This window comes from Desmodus rotundus, chromosome 8 (genome assembly GCF_022682495.2).
Source record: "Desmodus rotundus isolate HL8 chromosome 8, HLdesRot8A.1, whole genome shotgun sequence".
NCBI classification, from domain to species: Eukaryota; Metazoa; Chordata; class Mammalia; order Chiroptera; family Phyllostomidae; genus Desmodus; species Desmodus rotundus.
The window spans coordinates 97,665,346-97,687,877 of NC_071394.1; the positions used below are offsets into that span (position 1 = coordinate 97,665,346).

At 37.7% G+C, this 22,532-nt stretch overlaps 1 protein-coding gene across 10 annotated transcripts in view; it reads right to left on the reverse strand.

Annotated features, from left to right (window-relative positions):
* The window catches only part of TMCC1 (transmembrane and coiled-coil domain family 1), a 221,486-nt gene that overhangs the window by 133,619 nt on the left and 65,335 nt on the right, over positions 1-22,532 (reverse strand). The gene's annotated exons all lie outside the window — the stretch shown is intronic.

Here is a 22,532-nt window from a genome sequence, read left to right on the forward strand (position 1 = left end):
ATTAGAACCTTTAATATTAAAAAACTATTGTAATAGTTTTTTAAAAATGCTTTATACTATGTGACAAACATAAAAATTAAAATAAATTTTCCTTGGGTAAGATATGATGAAAATACTTGTTTGTCAGAGCTCTGAGAACCCAAAAGACGGTAAGTAGCATGAGTTTATGAAAAGTTCACAAAAATTTTAAAATAGAAGATTCACAAGCAAGTAGAATGTTTTATACTTCTAATTGTGTTGAAAAGAAAGAGATGACTTCTGAATTCTTAGTTTCAACAATTCTCTAAAGAACTAAGCACGCAGACACGTATCTGAAATAATATTAATTTCTTAACTTCTTTGTTCTTGTAGCTTACTGTTCGCCTAAAGTCACAATTCAGTCTTCCTTTGTCAGAATGCTTTTCAGAGCTTCCAGCTGTGATTTCAAAAGTGGTACTAGGACAATACAGAATTGTGAAGCCATGGAGAGTGAATGATAAGATACAAACAGGAAGAAAAAAATCATAAGGGTAAAAACCTTCAAGAAGAACGATAAAGATAGTATATATGGAAAAATATATATTTAAAATATTCAAACTACACAAAAAAGAATGGCTTTTGATATTTTTCACACTAACCATGTGATACTGTGATTTATAATACGTGTGTATTTTGGTCTTCTGTCCCAAATCCTTTATCATAGTTCCTAAGATTCCTAAGGCTCATGAAATTTCCTAAGGGGTAAGAACAACAGAAGCATATTTTGTTATAGTATTTGAAATAGCTTCAGAGTATAAAGGTGAAATGGTTGTTGTCTTATTCAGAACAAACCCCTTTTCAACCACACCTGAATTTTTAATAATGAGGTGACTTCTGGAGAGCCCCTAGGTAACCTAAGAATGGGGACTGGTTGCCAAGGGAACCAACCAGGTGATTAGAGGATTGAAACTTTCATTTCTATCTTACCCCTGGGGAAAGGACAGAGGGACTAGAGGGACTAGAGATTGCATTCAGATCACCATAGGCCAATGATTCAATCACTCATTAGTAAACATAGCAAAACACTAGAGCTACATACCTTCACAATGATGAAAACAAGAAGTAAAAGTCAAGCCAGTCTTGATTACTGTACCATACACAAAGGATAATGATACAGAACTATGAGCAAAAAACAAGGGATACACATCACAAACTAGTATGCAGACCCAACGCAGGTAACTTATACCGAGGCCTAAATTCTTCTGAGCTACAATTGAATCATAAAACCTTTATTCCCATTCTCACAACGCTAAACATCTGACAATAAAAAACTGCTTGAATTACATCGTTATGCAGAGAAATTTAAGCAAAATCACCTAATACACTAAGGTCTTCTGGGCAAACATTCCTAGGAAGGATATGTTAATCTCACAAGTATTTACTGATTGAGTCTTTGTTTGGTATAACTCATCACAAATTATGTAAAGACAATGTATGACACCCAAGGAGTATGGAAAATAGAAGGAAACCTATCAAAGAAATGTTTCAAGTCATAAACAATCACACTTACAAATAACAAAACTGGGTAACTGTTTTCTTCACGTGTTTCGCATCTTTGTAGCAGATGATAGTTCCAAGGAGTAGAAAATGTGGACACTGTCATTCTTTTGCATAGAGGAAATGTACAGTTGGGCCCTGAACAATCTATAATCATCAAAAACAAATTTAACATTGGAAAGCCTCTGGTGAGTTTAAGCCAAAAAACAATATTTAAGATATTCTACTCTTACACTATGATAAGGCGATTACTTAAATGTGCATTTGGACAGAAGCAGTCACCTCAAGACTTGCAGTTGGGGCAGGTATTTGAAACAGGCCGGTCCTACACCTACATGTGGTGGTAAAAAATTGGGAAGGATAATCTTGACTGCAGAGGTCCCCCCAAGAAGCAAGGGGTCCCAGCCCCACACCAGGCCCCCAGCCCAGGGTTCCAATGGCAGAAGAAAAGTCCCCATAACTTTTGGCTATGAAAACCACTGGGGACTGTGGTTGAGTGAGACAGAGGATTACCAGAGTCTCAGGCATTCCTCTTAAGGGGACCACGCATGAACTTACTCACGCATGAACTTACTTACTCAGTAAGTTCCACACTACGGAACTTACTCACTCTGAGCTCCAGTGCTGGAGGGGCAGTTCCAAAGTTTGCCAGGGACAAAAGGGGTGGAACTGAATTGTCTGGTTTGGGGGCAAGGGCAGGAGGGGCAGCTTTCTCCCAGACAGATGTGCTGGAAGGAGCCATTCATTATTCCTTTGCTGAGTCAACCCTCCAGAGGTGTAGGTGCAGACAGGTGCCATATCTGAATCTCCATTAACCTAGCTAACTCTGTTCACCCCACCTGGGTGATTCTCTGAGACCTTGCCCCATTCAACCTGCGGGCCCACCCAAGTGGCTTCCAGTAGCTTTTCCATCATGAAATGTATTGAAAGTCTTCAAAAATAATTCACTGAAGCCGAATGCAGCCTCTTACAATACAATGTCAGCTGGTACGCTGATACAGATGGGTTCCTAGAACACTCACCTAATGGGGGAAGCCTGTACTACAAGGGGCCTGCCCTCCAGAAGATAATTCCGTTTTTCTGGGGGGGTTTTTTGGTCCCCCTCATATGTTGGATTTGTCTAACAGAGGCAACCACAAATAGAATGGCCTTCTTTGAGAGATTCTGAAAGGCCAGATAACCACTTGGGGTTACAGAGCTGAATAAAATGATTATAGAAGTCCCTCCCAACCAAAGATGAAAGGCTCAGAAAAAAAGCCTAACTTTCTTAGGACAATGCTCTAGCAGGGAAAAAATAACCAAAACACAGAATAATAATTGCTACTAACTGCCAGATGACCTGCTCGTCAAATTACCTGAAAACAAGGATAAATCAGCAATTTACCTCTCTTTTCCTACTTTAAAGCACTATTTGGAGGATAGGAAGACTGTGGTGTCTTCTGGACTTATAGCAATTTCATCGCAGCCTTTTGAAAATAGGTACGGAAAGCAAGGGGAAACTTTTACTTCTTTCTTCTATCTAAATTTCTACTTGTTTCTACTACAAGAGTGAGTTTTGGGGTTTCAATCTTGTTTTAATTGTTAAGGCAAACTGTTTAATTTTTTTCTTAGGTGTTTTAGGAAAATTAGTCTATTAGATGTATCTTCCAACCAGTTGACAGGTTACCAACTTTTTGGCAGTCTAGGTCCTTCTGAGATCTTCTACACTCTCAGCCTATATTACACTTTCCCCACTAAATACATGATAACACTTACAATATTGAGGCATCTGTCTGTGCTGTACTAGAATGAGTAAAGAATTTAGACTCAGCCACATACTAGCTCTCTGGTCCTAGGTAAATTAAAAAATTTCCCTAAGCCCTAATTACCTCATTTGTAAAAATGGAGATCAGATCTACCTCAAAAACTGACATGCAACTTACATACACATGCATGGATGTCTTGCATACATTATATATTCAATACCATGTAATGATATTATAACAAATTCACTTCCACAAAACATTCTTGCAAGATTACTACCAACTACACAGAAAAGATTCTCTTATCAAATTAGTCAGTAAAATTCAACATTCTAAAGGCATCTTGGTATTTTAGGCAATAAGAAAGATGATATAGGGATGGTTCTCACCTTTATTCCCCTTTCTTAACTACAGTTACACAACATTATGTTGTGGTCAGTGTTGAGACTTTAATCTGAGCTCTGTTTTCCACCCCACCCTCAACCTCACAATGCAGATTTAATTCCATGAAGGCTGTTTATTTAACTGGCTACCTCATTAAACAGAAGAGACCTTATCTTAGATACTGTAAATAATTATTCTTTTTTCTTATTTTGTTTAGATATCAAGGATCCAGAATGTCATTGCTTATATTTTAATGATGAACAGTATTAAAATAACATGAGGGAATCATTACAGTATTTTATTTCCACTGCTACTCATTGGAAAAAGATGACAAGTTACTTAAAAGAAATAACATAAGAACTGCCCCCGCAAAGAGAAAATAAACCAGAAGTAGTGATAAAATCAGCCTTTGTCACTGCTTTCATTCAAACAAGCTGATCTAGTTACCAACATCTGCAAAAAGGAAAAACGTTCCTTTCCCCTTTCTTGTCCCCATCTGACAAAAATGGTGTTCTTCCAGTCTCTGAAATGGTCAACGGGGTAAAGAGGCAAGAATGCGGAACGTGTCAGAGGCAATCCAGGGATCTGTGGTATCACTCAAAATCAGCTGTATAACCTCAGGCAGGTTTTAACATCTTTGAATCTGTAAGATGAGGAGTTTGATTAGAATTACCTCTCTGAGTTTTTGCTAGTCATTTGGCAACAGCCAGTGTTCTACTGGCTGAAAATCATTTGTGTTGCAAGGGACTCATTTTGTAACTCAAGGTTTCTTAATTCTTAGCTTCCTCATTATTACAATTTTGCAATATGTCAGGGTTCCTTATCCGAGCAAGATGCTACTATGATAAAATAAAATTCATTTGTCAGTTCTTAATAATATTAGACTTAACCTTTGGGTGGAAATATTGAGTATTTTTGTAAATCAACAAATCCTTGTTAATTCTTTCTGCAAAGAGATTTGTCATAAGATTAATTTTAAACATCTAGCATCATTTTATATGTAAAAGGATTCTATTAAAGAAAAAGACATTTCAAAAAACTGACCAATATATAAAATGAAAAATAAATTAATGCACATACATATACAGATTCTGAAGTATAAAAGTTTGAAAGTGAAATCTAGTCTGCTCCCACTGACAGATAAGGTCATAGGTCATGATGTAACATCAAAATAAGTCAATTTTTAATAGATACTTACTAAGTCTACATTGTGCTAACTTGCCAAAGTCATCTTTCTTGAGAAAAATGATCTCTGAAGAAAAACCAATCTGTTCTAGTGATTATCTTGAAATAATACATAACCCTGGTATGTCCTCCTGTCTGTCTGTATCTTTCTATCTACCTATGAGTCTCTGGAAGCCGACAGTCACAAAGCAAGAAGACCTGTAACAGTGTTCTGGTTAAACAAAAGAGTAGTAGACTTTGGATGCCAAAATTCTCTTCCCTCACTCCTAAGAGTCAAGGCTACTGATAAAGTACACAAACCTCTTGTGATAAAAGGGGAAAAGGGGGAACTTAGGTCACATTCCTTTAGAGGTCTAATTATTCTACCGTCTGTATCCATTTTACAATATAAAGGAAAAGGAAGTTAAATTTAAAGAGTAAACTTGACTTTGTATTATGTTCAGCTTTCAAAAACCACTGCCTGGAACAGAAAGAATGTATAACTCGGTTGTTTAAAAAACAAAACAAAACAAAAACAACCGAAAACTTTAAGAAGCATCCCTATGATTACCAACTTTACAGGACAGATTTACCAAGGTCAAGAACACCCTATTTATACCTTCAATTTTATTCTTAAGACAATCCTATTAACTGTCAATGCAAGATCAATAAGGATAATCATACTATCTTTTGGGCCATAACATAAATATACTATAGGGTGGGGCAAAAGTAGGTACAGGTGTTCGCATGGAAAAATCATACGAAATTAATAAATAATAATACAAGAATAAACTGTGTCCTGCATACTCACAACTGTAAGCATACTTTTGCCCCACCCTGTATACTAAAGGAAAAACACATTCTGGACCTCTGAGCTGGGGACAATAAAAACCTAAAAGTTAGATGCTTTGGCAACCAAGTTTTGCTCTATAAAGTACCTTAATAGAGAACAACTAAAAAGCCAAAATATACCTTCATCTCTGACTTATTCCCACTTTTCTAGTCTCATATTATTCCCTTGACAGGACATAAAATATTCCCTTGATGTTGTCAGCTACCTAACTTATTCTGAATATACAGAAAATAGATCTTCTGGTTTTCATTAAAAAAATACAACTTTTCAACTGTTCTGTGAAACAATGAACATTTTCTTACTAGCTCTCCCAAGAAAATCTTTGGATTTTAACTTTTGTTTACTTTTTTTTTTTATTCTAACAATGTAGTTAAATCCTACCTATGCTTCTGTTGTTTATTCCACTTCCATAGTTTACCAATTCAGTTCAGTGTTTATGAAAAGCATCTACTACTACAGCAATTTTCACCTGTTGTGCCACAAGAATTTTAAAAATATGCAATACCCGACTATTTAGTCAAAGACACTGACTTCTTTTTCCTCAGGCTGTCAAAAAAAAATAAAAAATAAACAAAAAGACAAGAACGAACACCACAATAGCTATCCGTTGGTAATGAATCAAAACCATACCTTTTTTTGGTCAGATTGTCAAAAAAAATAAAATTTTTTGGTGTGCCGCAGAATTTTAGTAAATCGTTTGTGTGTGTCATAAGATGAAAAAGGTTGAAAATTGTGGTTCTACTATATCACAGTCACTGTACTCAATCCAGTCCATATTCTAGTGATTTCCTGTACCAGTTACTTCTCAAATTATAATCTCCCATTTATCAACATCCTGTATTAGGGCAGTGATAGCCTCCAATCCGCCTACTGATCCTGGCCTTCGGCACCACCTGGTGGTCAGCGACAGAAACTATCCTTCCTCCCACTTTATTTCTTCCCCCTTGGGAGAACAGCACTCCTGGGCTTTCTGGTTTTGTTCACAGTTCAACTAATTCAATCTTAGAATTTTCCCTTTCATTTGAACAAAGCAGGATACCATCTTGCTGTGATTTACCATGGAGGGCAGAGTCCCTCACTTATAAACTCTAGGTAATCCACAAATTCTAAGACTACAAATTATTTGTTACTGATTAAGAATAGAAAGAATGGCCGGTGTGGCTCAGATGGCTGGGCAACACCCTGCAAAGTGAAATGTCACTGGTTCAATTCCCAGTCAGGGCGCATGCCTGAGTTGTGGGTTCGGTCCCTACTCAGGGTGCGTACCAGAGGCAAATGATTGATGTTTCCCTCTCATATCAATGTTTCTCTCCCTCCCTCTAAAAATAAATAAATAAAATCTTAGAAGGAGGAGGAGGCAGGGGAGGGGGAGAAAAAAGAATGGGTTTTTGAGAGGTACTTCAAAGATGAACTCCAGACAGCAGCAGGCACTAAGCTCTGTGTGCCTTTTCCAGTGTTGGCCTTACGTGGGAAGTCCTTCCAAGCAGGCCCAGCCCAATTCCACTTTGTGGAGATATAGGCCACTGGAAATAGTAGTCTGAAGTTCTTCCTGCACCTTCTGCTTCTGAAGAGCCAGCCTGCAGATAAAGGAAGCAGCTGGTGCTGTGCTGCACAGGACCAAGTTGACAAGTGGTGCCTTTGCCCTGTATCCTGCCCACAGCTAATCCAATTCTGCTGCATGGAAAATCCACATGTAGACCTGGAAACCATGATTCTGTCAATTGTGGTTCAGCCTATTCAGTGTGAAATCATCCTAACATTTGGACTCTCAGCCACCAAAAGGTAAGAATTACCAGAAAGAATAATCCTACCTCCCTTCTACCCCTTACCTGCCTCTTTTCTCTTAATTTTCAGATTTAGCCAAGCATTACAAAAAAATTCCCTCAGTCCAAACTGCAAGTAATCCACAAAACTTCCCTAACTGCAGCCTAATAAAGGCATCCTCCTTTTTCAAAATTTATAAACAAACAAAAAAATGATGCAGTGGGCTCTGAGGTGATAGTAACCTTAACAGAAAAGCAGGATCACTAACCTCACTTTCCCTTAAGCTTCCAAATTTGCATATGCCTTCTCATTTCCATCTAATTAAGATTATTTTTTTCCTTCAGAATTCATAGCAAAAAAAAAAACCAACTCATTCATTGTTACTACTTTATAAAGTAAAACTACTAAATAGCTTTGATTGGTATTATATCACTGGGTAATTAGCACTGTGCTTGTGAAATAATGTATATTTTGGAGGAATGGAATTTTGGGCCTAGCCTGGAAATCTACAAACCATTTCTAACAGTGAAATTCAAAATGTCTTTTCCCATAGAAATAAACAATTGAATGTTGTTTTATAAGTTGGTGGATGCTTCTACTACATGACAGTAACTTCTTAGCTCAGCTCTCTAGTACCTTAACTGTTTTTTTCCTATTTCATTCCATTTTGAACATAACTATTAAAAAAAAAATCAAATGTACTTTCAACATGCAACCCCCTTTTAAACATCTGTAATGAGGGCTCCCTACATCCAATCACATCATAAAAATTACTTAGTTTCGTATTCCTAATGCTAAATCAAAGACACTGCAAACTAACTGAAATTTTAACAAACAGCTATACATAATCATATACTATTCCAATCTCATCTTTCATTACTTCCTCTAAGTTCTTACTAGTCCTCATACCGGTTAGGTTAGATGGTTCTCCGTGAGATATGAATAAAGGTAACTAGCGCTTGGCCCTAGCACTCCAGGGGCTCGCAACTGGGGTTTTCTTTTGTATTTGTTTCTTTTATCTTTTTAATGCAAACATCAGCTATTCTGAAACTTGAAATGCGCATGTATTGTACTGTCTTCTGATGATGAAGATCTACACTGTCCGTGCCTGCCTCATCATACTCCTCAGCCATCCTTCCAAGGAGCATATTCTCTATAAAGCCCCTGTCAATAACGTGACCTACTTGGCTCTCCCTTTTCTGAACTGCTACTGCCCTTTATTTCACTAACATCTGACTACACTTTGTTCTCTAGCAAAGCTTTTAACTGCTAAGAATGGACTGTAAGTGTGCTGTAGATATTGATCATCTCAGCCCTCCAGGTAGCTGAGCAGAGCCAGGGTGATGGGATCAACCACCTGACTGTGAACATAATCATCACTTTACCCTGCTATGCTGTACAGATATTTTAATTTTCTATGCGTGCCATGAAAAAGACTGGGAAGTATAGCAAGTTTAATTTGTGGCATTTTCAAATCAGAAGTAACATTAAATATTGCTTAGGACAATGACTTCATCCTGAAGGAAATGAAATCTAGAGAATTTAATTTGTTTAAGGTCACTCTGATATTTAATAACAGATATAAGACATTCTTAGAATCTAAAACTGCAGACTTCTGGCTTCTGGGCTTCATTATACTACGCCGCTTCTTTAATTGGCACTTAGGCAAATCCTGCCACCCCAGCAAGACTGTAAGGTCTTTGAGAATAAGGCTGTAACATAATTTATACGCAGCTGCTATTCAAAACTGAGGTGGGCAAAGTATGGACTACAGCTCAGATACTGTCCACCGCAGCTAAACCCAGGCACGCCCTTTCATTTATGCATTGTGGGCAGCTGCATTCATGCTTTTGAGGAAGAACTGAGTAGCCAAGAGATCATATGGTCAAAAATATTTACTATTACTATTTACAGAAAAGATTCGCAAATCCCTGACCTAAAACAATGTTAGATCAAACATTCAGTAAACATTTTAACAAATGTGTGAACGAACACTGGGGAAATCATTTCTGGTCCCATGTGATTCATAGAAGATACAACAGAAGAACATGTAAACTGAGATACTGCCGTGAAAGCTTTCAGTACACTTACCCAGGTTTGCAGTTTCGTCTGTACCAATTTTTCATACCCCACATCACAGACTCAAAGAACATAGTTGGCAGGAACAATAAAGATCATGTAGTTACATGATTTGCCTAAAATCATTCAGCTAGTAAAGGCAAGTCCAGAACAGAAGCCTTTTTAAAAAACAGAACTGTTTTCCATTATAATCAAACAAATTTTAATGAAACAATTATTTTCCACTCTTTGAGGGTGAGTTATAAAATTTGACTTTATAATGTTACAAGTACTCTGAGTGTTTAAAAGTCTGATTCACTATAAAACCACAATTATAATAATGTACAACCTTGAAGGAAACCAAACCTACTCTCTAAATTCACAGATCTTTCTCCTCTAATTCTATCGTACATGTCTTCCCTTGACGTTATCACTTTATTTTTAAACACTAACACTATCATAATACTGTGGCACATTTACATACTACACTGACATTTTCAAAGCTTTTACTTAAATAATCTCAATTTTACCATGAAATAAACACTTGACTTCTGGACGACTATGAATCTTACTGCTTCAAAACATGGCCTACTTCTAACCTATTTTCATAAAAACATGTATTCAATAGCAACCTCAAGTTTATTTCTTAAGATTCTTTCACTGAGCCTCTGTTGCAATAATTTAGTCGTTTTTCTAAGATGTTTATGCTGCTACGTAAAATCTACATCAAGGCTCACCCTGCCTGGTGTGGCTCAGTGGACTGTGCTGGCCTGTGAACCAAGGGGTTACCAGTTCGATTCCCAGTCAGGGTACATGCTGGGGTTGCGGGCCAGATGCCCAGTTGGGGGCACACGAGAGAAAACCACACATTGATGTTTCTCTCCCTCTTTTTCTCCCTCCCTTCCCCTCTCTCTAAAAATAAATAAATAAAATCTTGAACCAAGATGGCGGCGTAGGTAGACACACCGCGCCTCCTCGCACAACCAGAACCGACAGAGAATCGAACAGCAAGGGGGACCAACACCAAGGAAACAGAAAATAATCATTCATCCAGACTGGTAGGAGGGGCGGAGACGGCACTGGGGTGGAGAGGACTCGCGTGGCTGTGGCGGGACTGAGACTGGCGGAGTGTGGGACAAATGGCGCAGGCAGTCCGAGCACTAGCAGACCCTGTGGTCCCACATTTGCACAGATAAACCCAGAGGGCCGGACTCAGAGTGGCGGAGAGTGGGGCAGGCAGAGTGGCGGATAGCACATTGCGGCACCACATTCGCCCACAGATAAACCGGACGAACGGCGGGCAGAGAAGCAGACCGCTGCGCAACCCAGGGCTCCAGCTCGGGGAAATAAAGCCTCAAACCTCTGATTGAAAGCGCCCCTGGGGGTTGGGGCGGCAGGAGAGACTCCCAGCCTCACAGGAGAGGTTGTTGGAGAGACCCACAGGGGCCTAGAGTGTGCACAGGCCCACTTACTCGGGAACCAGCACCAGAGGGGCCCAGTTTGATTGTGGGTAGCGGAGTGAAAGACTGAAATCCGGAGGAGAGTGAAGCGGGCGCCATTGCTCCCTCTCGGCCCCGCCCCCACGTACAGCATCACTGCGCAGCGACCAGCATTACCCAGCCCTGGTGAACACCTAAGGCTCCTCCCCTTAAAGTAACAGACGCGCCAAGACAAATAAAAAAAATGGCCCAAATGACAGAACACTTCAAAGCTCCAGAAAAAATACAACTAAGCGACGAAGAGATAGCCAACCTATCGGATGCACAGTTCAAAGCACTGGTTATCAATATGCTCACAGACTTGGTTGAATCTATTCGAAAAACAGATGAAAAAATGAAGCCTATGCTAAGAGAAACAAAGGAAAATGTTCAGGGAACCAATAGTGATGAGAAGGAAACTGGGACTCAAATCAATGGTATGGACCAGAAGGAAGAAACAAACATTCAACCAGAAAAAAATGAAGAAACAAGAACTTGGAAAAATGAGGAGAGGCTTAGGAACCTCCAGGACACCTTGAAACGTTCCAACATCCGAATTATAGGGGTGCCAGAAGGAGAAGAGGAAGAACAAAAAATTGAAAACTTATTTGAACAAATAATGGAGAACTTCCCCGATCTGGCAAAGGAAATAGACTTCCGGGAAGTCCAGGAAGCTCAGAGAGTCCCAAAGAAGCTGGACCCAAGGAGGAACACAACAAGACACATCATAATTACATTACCCAAGATTAAACGCAAGGACCTACGTCCAAGATTACTGTATCCAGCAAAGCTATCATTTAGAATGGAAGGGAGGATAAAGTGCTTCTCAGATAAGGTCAAGTTGAAGAGGCTCATCATCACCAAGCCCTTATTATATGAAATGTTAAAGGGAGTTACCTAAGAAAAAGATCAAAAATAGGAACAGTAAAAATGACAGCAAACTCACAGTTATTAACGACCACACATAAAACAAAAACGAGAGCAAACTAGGCAAACAACTAGAACATGAGGGTTGTCAATAGGGGAGTGGGAGGGGGAGAGGGGGGAAAGGTACAGAGAATAAGTAGCATAGATGATAGGTGGAAAATAGACAGGGGGAGGGTAAAAATAGTGTAGGAAATGTAGAAGCCAAAGAACTTATAAGTATGACCCATGGACATGAACTATGGGGGGGGAATGTGGGAGGGAGGGGGGTGGGCAGGATGGAGTGGAGTGGGGGGGGAAATGGGACAACTGTAATAGCATAATCAATAAATATATTTAAAAAAAAAAATAAATAAATAAATAAAATCTTTTCAAAAAATCTACATCAAGGCTCATTATTCTTTTCTTCACAGAGAACCCCTTTCTTGATGCAATATACTGCTATACTGCTAATAAATTCCACTTGCCTTCTACGGAAATCCTATCAGGACCTTTAAAATCTCTCAAACTGACAACTGTCACTCTTGTTTTGATCTCTCCCACTACACTATTTAAGGATGCTAAGACCCTGGTTTCAGTCATCATCACTTCTTGCCTAGATTCTGCAAGACTCTTAACTGGTCTCCCAACAGCCAGAGTGATCCTCTTAAAAAATAAGTGACAACATGTCACTTCTATGCTGAAAACCTCAATGATCTCCCATCTCATTCAGAGGACAGCCACAGTCCTTACAGCCCCTGTGGAGCCACACCTGATCTGGCTACTTGTGACCTCTCATCTCATCCCGTACTACAGTACAGTAGTCCCCTCTTACCTATGGTTTTGCTTGTTATGGTCAGTTACCCTCAGTCAACAGAGGTCCAAAAATATTAAATGGAAAATTCCAGAAATAAACAATGTTTAGTCCTGGCTAGGTGGCTCAGGTGGTTGGAACGTCATCTAATACAAGAAAAAGGTTGTGGGTTCAATCCCTGGTCAAGGCACATGAGCCGGTTGCGGGTTTGATCCCCAGTTGAGGTGCATAAGGGAGGCAGCCAAAGGATGTTTCTCTCTCACACTGATGTCTCCCTCTGCCCCCTCCACCACATTCCCCTTCCTCTCTCTCTCTCTCTCTCAAATCAGTAAAAACAAATCCTTGGGTGAGGATTAAAAATAAAGTCTTAAAAAAAACAATGCTTAAATTTTAAGTTTTGTACCATTCTGAGTATAGCGTGATGAAATCATTAGGTCAATAACAGCCTAACATCAGGTCACAATGCCTGTATCATTCACCTCACTTCATCTCATCACACAGGCGTTTTTAAATCATATCACATCATCACAAGAAGAGGAGGGAATACAGTGCAAAAAGATATTTTGAGAGAGAGATCACATTCACATAACTTTTACTATAGTATATTGTTATAATTGGTCTATTTTATATTAGTCATAGTTACAGTAATAATCTCTCACTGTGCCCAATTTATAAATTAAGCTTTATCATAGGTATGTGTGTATAGGAGAAAAGATAGTATATGAGTATATATGGTTTGCCACTACCCATGGTTTCAAGGCATCCATGGCGGGTGGTAAAGGGGTCTCAGAACATATCTCACTCTATTTTTATTGTTTCCATAGTAATTATCACCTTCCAATATAACATATAATTTATTGTTATTTATTTATTTATTTATTTATTGTTGTTATTTCTGCCCATGAAGGTAGAAATTTTTGCCTGTTTTGTTTTCTGATGTATCCTAACTACCTAGAACATTGCCTAGTACTTAATAGGTATTTAATCAATATTGATGAATGATTGAATGAATGCTACTTCATTTCAAAACTTTATCCATGTACATTCTCAAACTCACTAATTAGACACCTTTCTTATTCCCTATGTCTACTACTCTCACTATTTCACTGAAAAAAATAAACCAAAGGCAAAAGTATTAGGCATGGGGACTTCAAATATGATGAAGAGGCAACCCTTGCCCTCAGGTAATTCTCTCAGTTTCCACCAGCACTTCCCTTGACCCAAACTGGGACTTGATCTCACCTGTACTGACATGAGAGCCTTCTGACTCATCTACCTGCACTCAGTCTGAACCTACTCCAGTCCATTCTCTACGCTATAAGCATAGTGATACCTTATAATCACAAGCTGATATTGCCCCCCTTGCTTAAAATGCTTTGATGGTATTCATTCCTCATAGATGGAGAAAAAATCCCTAACACTGCCTGCAAACCTCTGATACGCTTCCTATCTCTCTCTCCAGACTTAACCGGCATATGCTTACACATACCTGTACACAAACATATACACCTGCTGTTCTACCCCTCAACTAGGAAAACTACCTGCCATCTTAGGGCCTTCCAACCTGCAGTTCCCGCTCTATCACATAATTACCTAAGCTCCACTCTGTCACTTCCTCAGGGAAGTCCACCCTGACTTCCTTAACTAGATCAAATGTCCCTATAAAAGGCTCCAGTAGCACTTGTCACAGTTGGAAAATTTAGATTTGTTCAAGTGATTGTTTCTTTAACACATGTCCCCATCTGATTATAAACTCCATGAGAGTAAGGATCACATCTGGTTTTGTTCATCAGGTATCTTCAACGACTAGCATTATCAAATACTCAATATATATCTGTTGAATGAATGAATGAAAGCATAAACCAAAACATGGAAATGCAAAAAGAGGAAGAATAAAAAATGTGGAAAAGACGTGCTAGTTGCTATAAGGCAAAAAGTGGCATGAGGTAAATAAGTCCACATAGGCTAAGTCATGGAAGGCCTTGTATGTCATTTAAAGGAACTTTCTTTACTCCTCAGTTAATGATGGAGTCAGTAAATGGTTTTTAAGCAGTGGAAAAGTATAATTGTTTTGCATTTTAGATAGCTCTCAGCATGAAGAAAGGATTTAAAATAGTAATGAGATGAATAAAAGGCCCAAACTAGGACACTAATTTTAAAATAGAGAATAAGGCAATCTTGGGGATCATGTAATTGAAAAGTGGAAGGTTTCAGGAAAAATCTCAGGCTGCCAGCCTGGGTGACTGGTGGTGGTTCCAGAGTCATACCTAGTGAGTCTCAAACTCATGGGCTGACTGCACTGGAATCATCTGAGGCCTTGATTAAAAATACATATTTCTAGACCTGGCCAGGTGGCTCAGTTGGTAGGAGCATCGTCCCATACACCAAAAGGTTGCAGGTTCAACCCCCAGTTAGGGCACATACCTAGGTTGCGGGTTCAACCCCGGGTCGGGGCATGTAACGGGGACAACAGATTGATGTTTTCTCTCTCTCCCTTCCTCTTTTTTTAAAATCCTCAAGTGAGGATTTAAAAGAGGATTTTTTTTTAATATTTCCTATATTAAAAAAAATACATATTTCTAGCTCTTGCCGGGTAGCTCAATTGGTTGGAGTGTTTTCCCCATTCACCAAGGTTGTGTGTTCAATTCCCGGTCAGGGCACATACAAGAATCAACCCATAAATGCTTAAGTAAGTGGAACAACAAATTGATGTTTCTCTTTCTCTCTACCCACCCCCTTAAATCAATTTTAAAAAACAAAATTAAAAATTACATTTCTAGACTCCATATCAGACATTCTAAATCAGAAATTCTGGGGTGGGGCATGCAAAGCTTGTTTTTCAACTGTTGTACTAAATGATTTCTGCTGTGTTCACTCAAATTTAAAAACAACTGAGACAGGAAATATACTAGAAGACATTATGAGAGATGATAATGCGTTTAAATTTGAAAATGGTGACTATGAACTGCCTATGCAGATAGCCAACAGATAGTTACCCGATTCTGAGGATCAGAGGATTGACTGGTCAGGCTGGAGATCGAAGTAGGACAAAACTTAAGATCACAAAGGAGTAAAGAGTAGTGTGGGCTATGGTTAAAACTCCAAAGAGCACACCACTTAAGATGTCGACAGAGAAGATGATTTGCTCATTATTCAATAAATACCCTAAAATGTTTCCTTTTTTTTGATGTATTTGTGTGCAAAATGTTGTCCTGTTAGGTGTTGGGAGGGATATAAAGCTAATACATGGCACCAGTCTTGCAAGCCTTGTGGACAGTTCTAGGCCTCTCAATACATCTGCCAAACTGTCAAAGGCCTTATCATTTAAGTCCATAATACACTCTGAAAAAGTATAAATTTACTAAGAAAACACTAATTAGTTTCATTCCTGAAGTCTTCCTCCCTACTATCCACATCAACATCCTGAAGCCCCTCCTTCAGAACTTTCAAAGATTCCTCTGAACAAAATCAATTACTCTTTTCTGAAATACACACATTCTTATGTTTCTTGTGGCACTTACCACATTCCATCCTGTATAATATTGCGGACAGTGCTGCAGAAAGAGAAGTAGCCTATAGAAATCAAAAGCTTCATCCCTTACTTGTAAGTTGTGACTGTGACATCACTCATGTTTCCTAGTTTGTGAAATCATGACAATAAGAACCTTCCTTACCATCTTACAGAATTATCAAGATTAAGTAAAATAATTCATGTTAAACTGCTTTATCAAAATTCTTGTGTTACTTTCTCTATGTGCATCTTTCCTACTAGTTTTAAAAATCTTAAGAACTAGGCTCAAGTGTTACACACCTACATGCCCACCACATCGTTTTTCAGGATATCCTGCATATAACAGGCACTCATAAGTTTCATCAAATATGTTGAACAGATGGTATGAGATGAAAAAGAGGCAAATTTATACCCTACCTCATTCCAAAAAGGATTCAAGGCAGCTGATACGCACATATGCTTCTCTGACCACTCTACCCACCCCGATAAATTTTCCTTGCTCTATCATTCCCCTTTCTGAAATAACCCCTTCTTCCACCCCTCGCATCTCACATATCGATATCCTATTTCTCCTACAAGACTCAAATCAAAGCACCCATCTCTCCTAACTTTTCATTCACTTCAACCCAGAATGATCCTTCTCTTCTCAACTTGTTTGTACCACTTATCATATAGATGGTTTTATATTACTTGCTGTACCACTAACTAGACTATCCGTTCACTGAGTCTAGGATCAGAAAGTTTCCAGATACCCTGGAGAACTTTAAATGTGAACAGTAGGTATAACAGAAACAATGTTATGTGGTGGTCATTTTTAAAAGTCTGACAGAAGGATCTAAAATAAGAATATATTATGTATGAAATGCTAATCCTCAATTTTCATAAATTAAATGCCAATAGCTGATTGTTGTATCATTTTATACATACAAATGAAATTGTTAACATTTTAAAGTCCAGAAAGAAAAACATATACTATTTCCTGTACCTTCTTTGTATGTCCCAAGTACTTAGACCAATGTCCAATTTATAAAAATGGAGACACACTTTGTAATAGTAGGTAAGAGTACTTTCTGAATCAGGTAGTAACTAGCATACAGTAGTTACTAAAACCTAGATAATCAAAATATAAATGGCCTAGACTTATTATTTCAGTTCTGAAACAATCTAGTTGGGTAACACACTAGCTGGGAAACCATGGGCATACTTAACTTCTCTCTGCCCATGCTATTTCACCAATAAAAAAGAGAAAACACAAAACAGGGCTATTTTAGAATTAGTGAGAAAATTATACAATGCATTTAAACACAACACTGCCAGCCATATAATAAGCACACAATGAATGGTAGCTATCACTTTCATCACTACCAACTAAGCGCTCTTAAATATCTCTTGATTAATATTTCATATAGTGTTTTATGTAAAGGAAATTACATTTGAAATGTAAATATTTTCATTCTCCATCTCCAACTCAATATATAAAAATGGTTGACACATTATGGTATTATAACAAAATATGCTGTAATATTATGCAATCAGTAAAATTCTGTAAAGAATATTTATGAATATCTAAAATTGCACATGAAAGAATTTTAATGAAATAATACAAAATTGAGCATTTAATAATATCCTGGTTTATTTAAAATGTTAATCATAATAAAACTAAAGAAAAATAAATTTAAATTTTCTTCTACGTATTTTCATATATAATATATTGAATGAAAAACACACCAAAATATTGGCAGTACTTATTATTTTTTTTTCTTCTTTTACTTTTCTGTATTTTCAAAGTTTTCTGCACTGAGCATATTTCTTTTCAAATTCAAAACATTTAACTTTTTAACTTTCATATCAAAAAGCATTTACAGAAGAAAAAAATCTGCCCTTGTGAATTTAAAGATGATCCTTTAGCAATGACTGGTGTGGCTCAGTGGACTGAGTGCCAGCCCGCGAACCAAAGGGTTGCTGGTTCAATTCCCAGTCAGGGCACATGCCTGGGTTGCAGGCCAGGTCCCAGTAGGGGGAGCGCAAGAGGCAACCACACACTGATGTTTCCCTCTCTTTTTCCCCTCCCTTCCCCCTCTCTAAAAATAAACAAAATCTGTTAAAAAGTAAATAAATAAATACGATCCCTTAAATGATGTAATTTAGCCTCACATATATATGGCATCTATTTATTAAGTACATATATGAATGTTTACTGTAAGAGATGAAAACATTTCAATACAAGTACTGCAGCAGACTGGATGTATCAGTAAGATTTTTCTGTGGGGAAAAAACCTGACATTAGTAAACCTGAAAAAGAAGGAAATACAGAACCTTTCTGTTCAACCAGGTCCCTTTCTGTCATTAGGTCAAAGCCATGCTTTGCACATATTGGGCACAAATAAATACTTGCCAAATCTTTAATTTTTAAAAAAGGGATCTAGCTTAAGGGCCAAGAATGTACTCTAAAAACTAGACTGGTTATGTGGCAGATGGCTAAGGCAGAAGCAGGTGGCTTTCAAACACAGTGGCTACATTGAAAAACAACTCAACATTTGTCTTAGGGTTTTGTGTGTACAAGGGCACAAGCACAGACAAGTCCGTAAAATGCTATTAACTTATATGGTATAGAAATAGCAGTATTCTTAAATGTTTATTACCAGCATTAAAATATTTTCATCCTCAGTCCTTTGAGTTAAAGAAAAAAAGATATTAAAATAGAGGAGCCAATGTTTAGAATTGGAAACAATCTCACATACTAAGATACAACAGAGTAGATGCTCTCCAGACTAATCTTCACTTAACCGACTTGCCACATTATTCTTACACTCTTCATTTTCTCTGAAAGACATGCGGACTTCATGCCCACAGGACAATTAACGTCCATGGCGAGCACTGCCACATATATCTTGCTCCCACACCAGTTTTTTAGTGATATTCATTATAATTAAAGTTTAAATAAATAAAATACTATATAAACCAATCAGATCGAGTACAAAAAGTGCTATTGTATCTATGAAAATTAAGTGCTTTGAAAAGACTCAATAAAGGCAAGTTACTTTTAAAAACAATGCACTTAAGGCGGGCAAGGCATTTCAAGAGACTATTAAAATCTAAGATCCTGCCCCACACTGCTTCACAAGTGTCATTAGGTTATCACTCCACTTTATAAAAATTAAAACTAGAAACTATAGTCCATGCAATGAGTACCAGAAAGGCATACAAGTTCAATTAGTAGAATTATATTAAAAATGAAAAACCTTATTTTTAAGGCAGATAAAATATTCATAGTATGTATGTTTGACTTTTTGATAGTTTTTTTATAATAAAAACTTTAACTGACTTTCCAATTAACTGAAACTATTTGGTACCAAATTATGTTAGCTAAGAAGGTAAGTTGAGTACTTAGGTTCTAGCAATGAACCTAACCTAACAAAGAAAACATCATCCAAATGTTTCCAAGAAGCAAACCAAAACATAGTGCCTTCTATACCTAGACATGCCAAATTTTATAAATCAGAATTGATGTTATACTGCATTCTGATTTTACACATGAATAACATGAGCTTTATTTCCCAGACTGATTATAAATAAAAATCAATAAAACTCTTAAGAAATAGGTTCTTCAGATTTAATGTAATTAAACAAACAGCAAACTTTGAATAAATGATTATTCTAATTCAGAAGACCTCTGTCACATAATTTAATGTCTAAGAAAAATTCACATCAATTCTTAGAAATATTCTCTTTTAAATCACTAGCCAATCTGTATAAGCTATTATTAAAAAATGCTGCCAATAATCTTTCCATGTCATTAGAGAAACACAAATATAAAACCCCAATGCAGTATCACTACCCACACATTAGAATGGCTAAGTTTAAAAATAAGGACACTACCAAATACTGATGAGGATGAAAAAACTGAAATTTTCATATACTGCTGGTAGAAATGCGAAATGGTGCAGTCACTTTACAAGTTAAACATGTACTGGCAGGGCTCCTAAAATCCTTGGAATCTCTAGAATGTAAATCTAAGAGTCACTTCTACATGCTAAGCAGATGATTTCACATGGGTACTAGTAGCCAGAAAAACCAAGGCAGGATTAGAGGGATGGTCTTCCCTACCTCCCACCTTCTGGGAAGGGAGATTTGGAGATCTGAGCTAATCACCAGCGGGCAATGATTTAATCAACCAGGCCCACGTAATGAGGCTGCCGCATAAAACCTCTCAATGGCAGGGTTCAGAGAGCTTCCAGGTTAGTGAACACATGTGCCCAGAGGTCACAGAACCTCTGCACCGCCAACCTCCTCCCTTCCCCTACTCCTTGCCCTCTTCCATTTGGCTATTGCTGAGTTGTATCCTTTATAATAAACCTGTAAAAGAAGTAAAGTGTTTTCCTGGGTTCTGTGAGCCATTCTAGCAAATTAGCAAGCTGAGGAGGAAGTCATGAAAACACCTGATATACAGCTGTCGGTCAGAGGTACAGGTGGCAACCTGGAACTTGTGACTGATGCCTGAAGGGGAGCAGTCTTGTGGGACTGAGTCCTTAACCTGTGGGGTCTATGTCAACTCCAGGTAGTTACTGTCAGAACTGAATTATGGGACGCCAAGTTGGTGTCACAACTGGCTGCTGGTGTGGAAAAAACCTACACAGTTGTGTCAAAAGTGTTATGGGTAAAAACAGTACAGATACATTTACCATATAACTCAGAGAAATGAAAATGTCTGTAAGACCTATATACAAAATTTCATAGCAGTTTAATTCGCAATAGCCAGAAAACAAAAATAATCCAAACATCCATCAACCGGTGAATGGACAAATAGATACATGATGGAATATTACTCAGCAATTAAAAAGGAACAATGCAACAATATGGGTGAACACCACAAATGACTATACTGTGTGATTCCATCTATATTAACTTCTAGAAAAGGCCAAACGATATTGATGGTAAAGCCAGTAAGTGGCTGCCAAAGGCCAAGGGCTGGAAAAGAGGACTGACTGCAACGAAGGGGCACGAGAAATAATCCTGGGGTATGAAAATGTTCTATATCATGATTGTTTTACATGACTGCACAGTTTTCAAACCTAATCAAATCATACATTTAAAATTGGAGAGTTTTACTGTATGTCAGTAAAGCTGACAAAGAGCATTACAGAAACAATTTTAGGAAAAAGTATTCACCCTTGGCTCTCTATGAAATTTTGTGGGGGAAAAAAAAAAAACCCCCACCCAATATGTAAGTGCATAAAATATACTTTACTTATATTTTTTCTTTTTAACATAAAAGTTTATAATCCCAGAATTACTTAATGTTCTCTGGCAAGGATTAAGACAAATTATATAGTTGCATTGTTAGTTTTTATTGCCAACTAGATTGTGCAATCCATGACCAAATTTCCTCTTTATTTCAAAGATACCTATTATGCACATAAATACATGCTACTTTTCCTCATTTATACTTTTAATTATGTGACTCATTAATCTGATGATTCTATTATTCTAGTGAATCTGTTACTCTGACAGGTTTAATTTCTTAAAGTCATTTACTGTCCATTAACCTGTTTATTTTTAATGTCACAATTAGGTAGGAGAAGTTTAAAAGTACTAGATTCAATACTTAAATTAAATTTCCAGGCTAAAGTTCCAATAAAGTAACTTACCTGTGACAGAACTGACACAGAATGAAAGTGACTGTCATAAAAACCTTAAGGAATACATAAAAAAAATAAAGCCAAAAGACAGCAAGGTGGTGACTTACAGGGCAGACCTGGCCCACAAATGTGTGCTGTGTGACTCGTATAATATAATATATTAAAAATCAAAGAGATTAATCACCTAACCTTTCAGTTCCTCTTGAAAAATTAGAAGCCCTGGAAAGACTGGGTTCACAACCCTAAATTACAACCATCAGCTAAAGCTAAGAAGACACTGTCCTTTTAGACGAGGCACGGACTCTTCTGTCTCTGCAAGCCCCACTACACTTGAGTTTACTCACTTTCACTTCCTGCCTGGCCACATGTACCTGAGTTTTCAAACCCTAACAGAACTATTTCTTCTTTGTGCCTTAACTAACTACAACTGAGAGGTGAGAGTTATATGGAAGGAGTTCTCCCTAAATTTGTTATGCCTAGTTCTCCTATGGAGACAATCCCCCCAAAACTGTTTATTAAAAGTAAAAGAATGGATACATACTCAACTGCAGAAAGCAAAATGTCTATATTGAATGGTACAGTGTGTATGAACATTATAAGCAATTTGCATTTCCACATTAAGCAGACACACCCAGATTCTAGAACTTGAGTCATCACCTATTAAGGTAAGAAAGCCAATTCATGTGTAAAACCAAAATAACAATAAA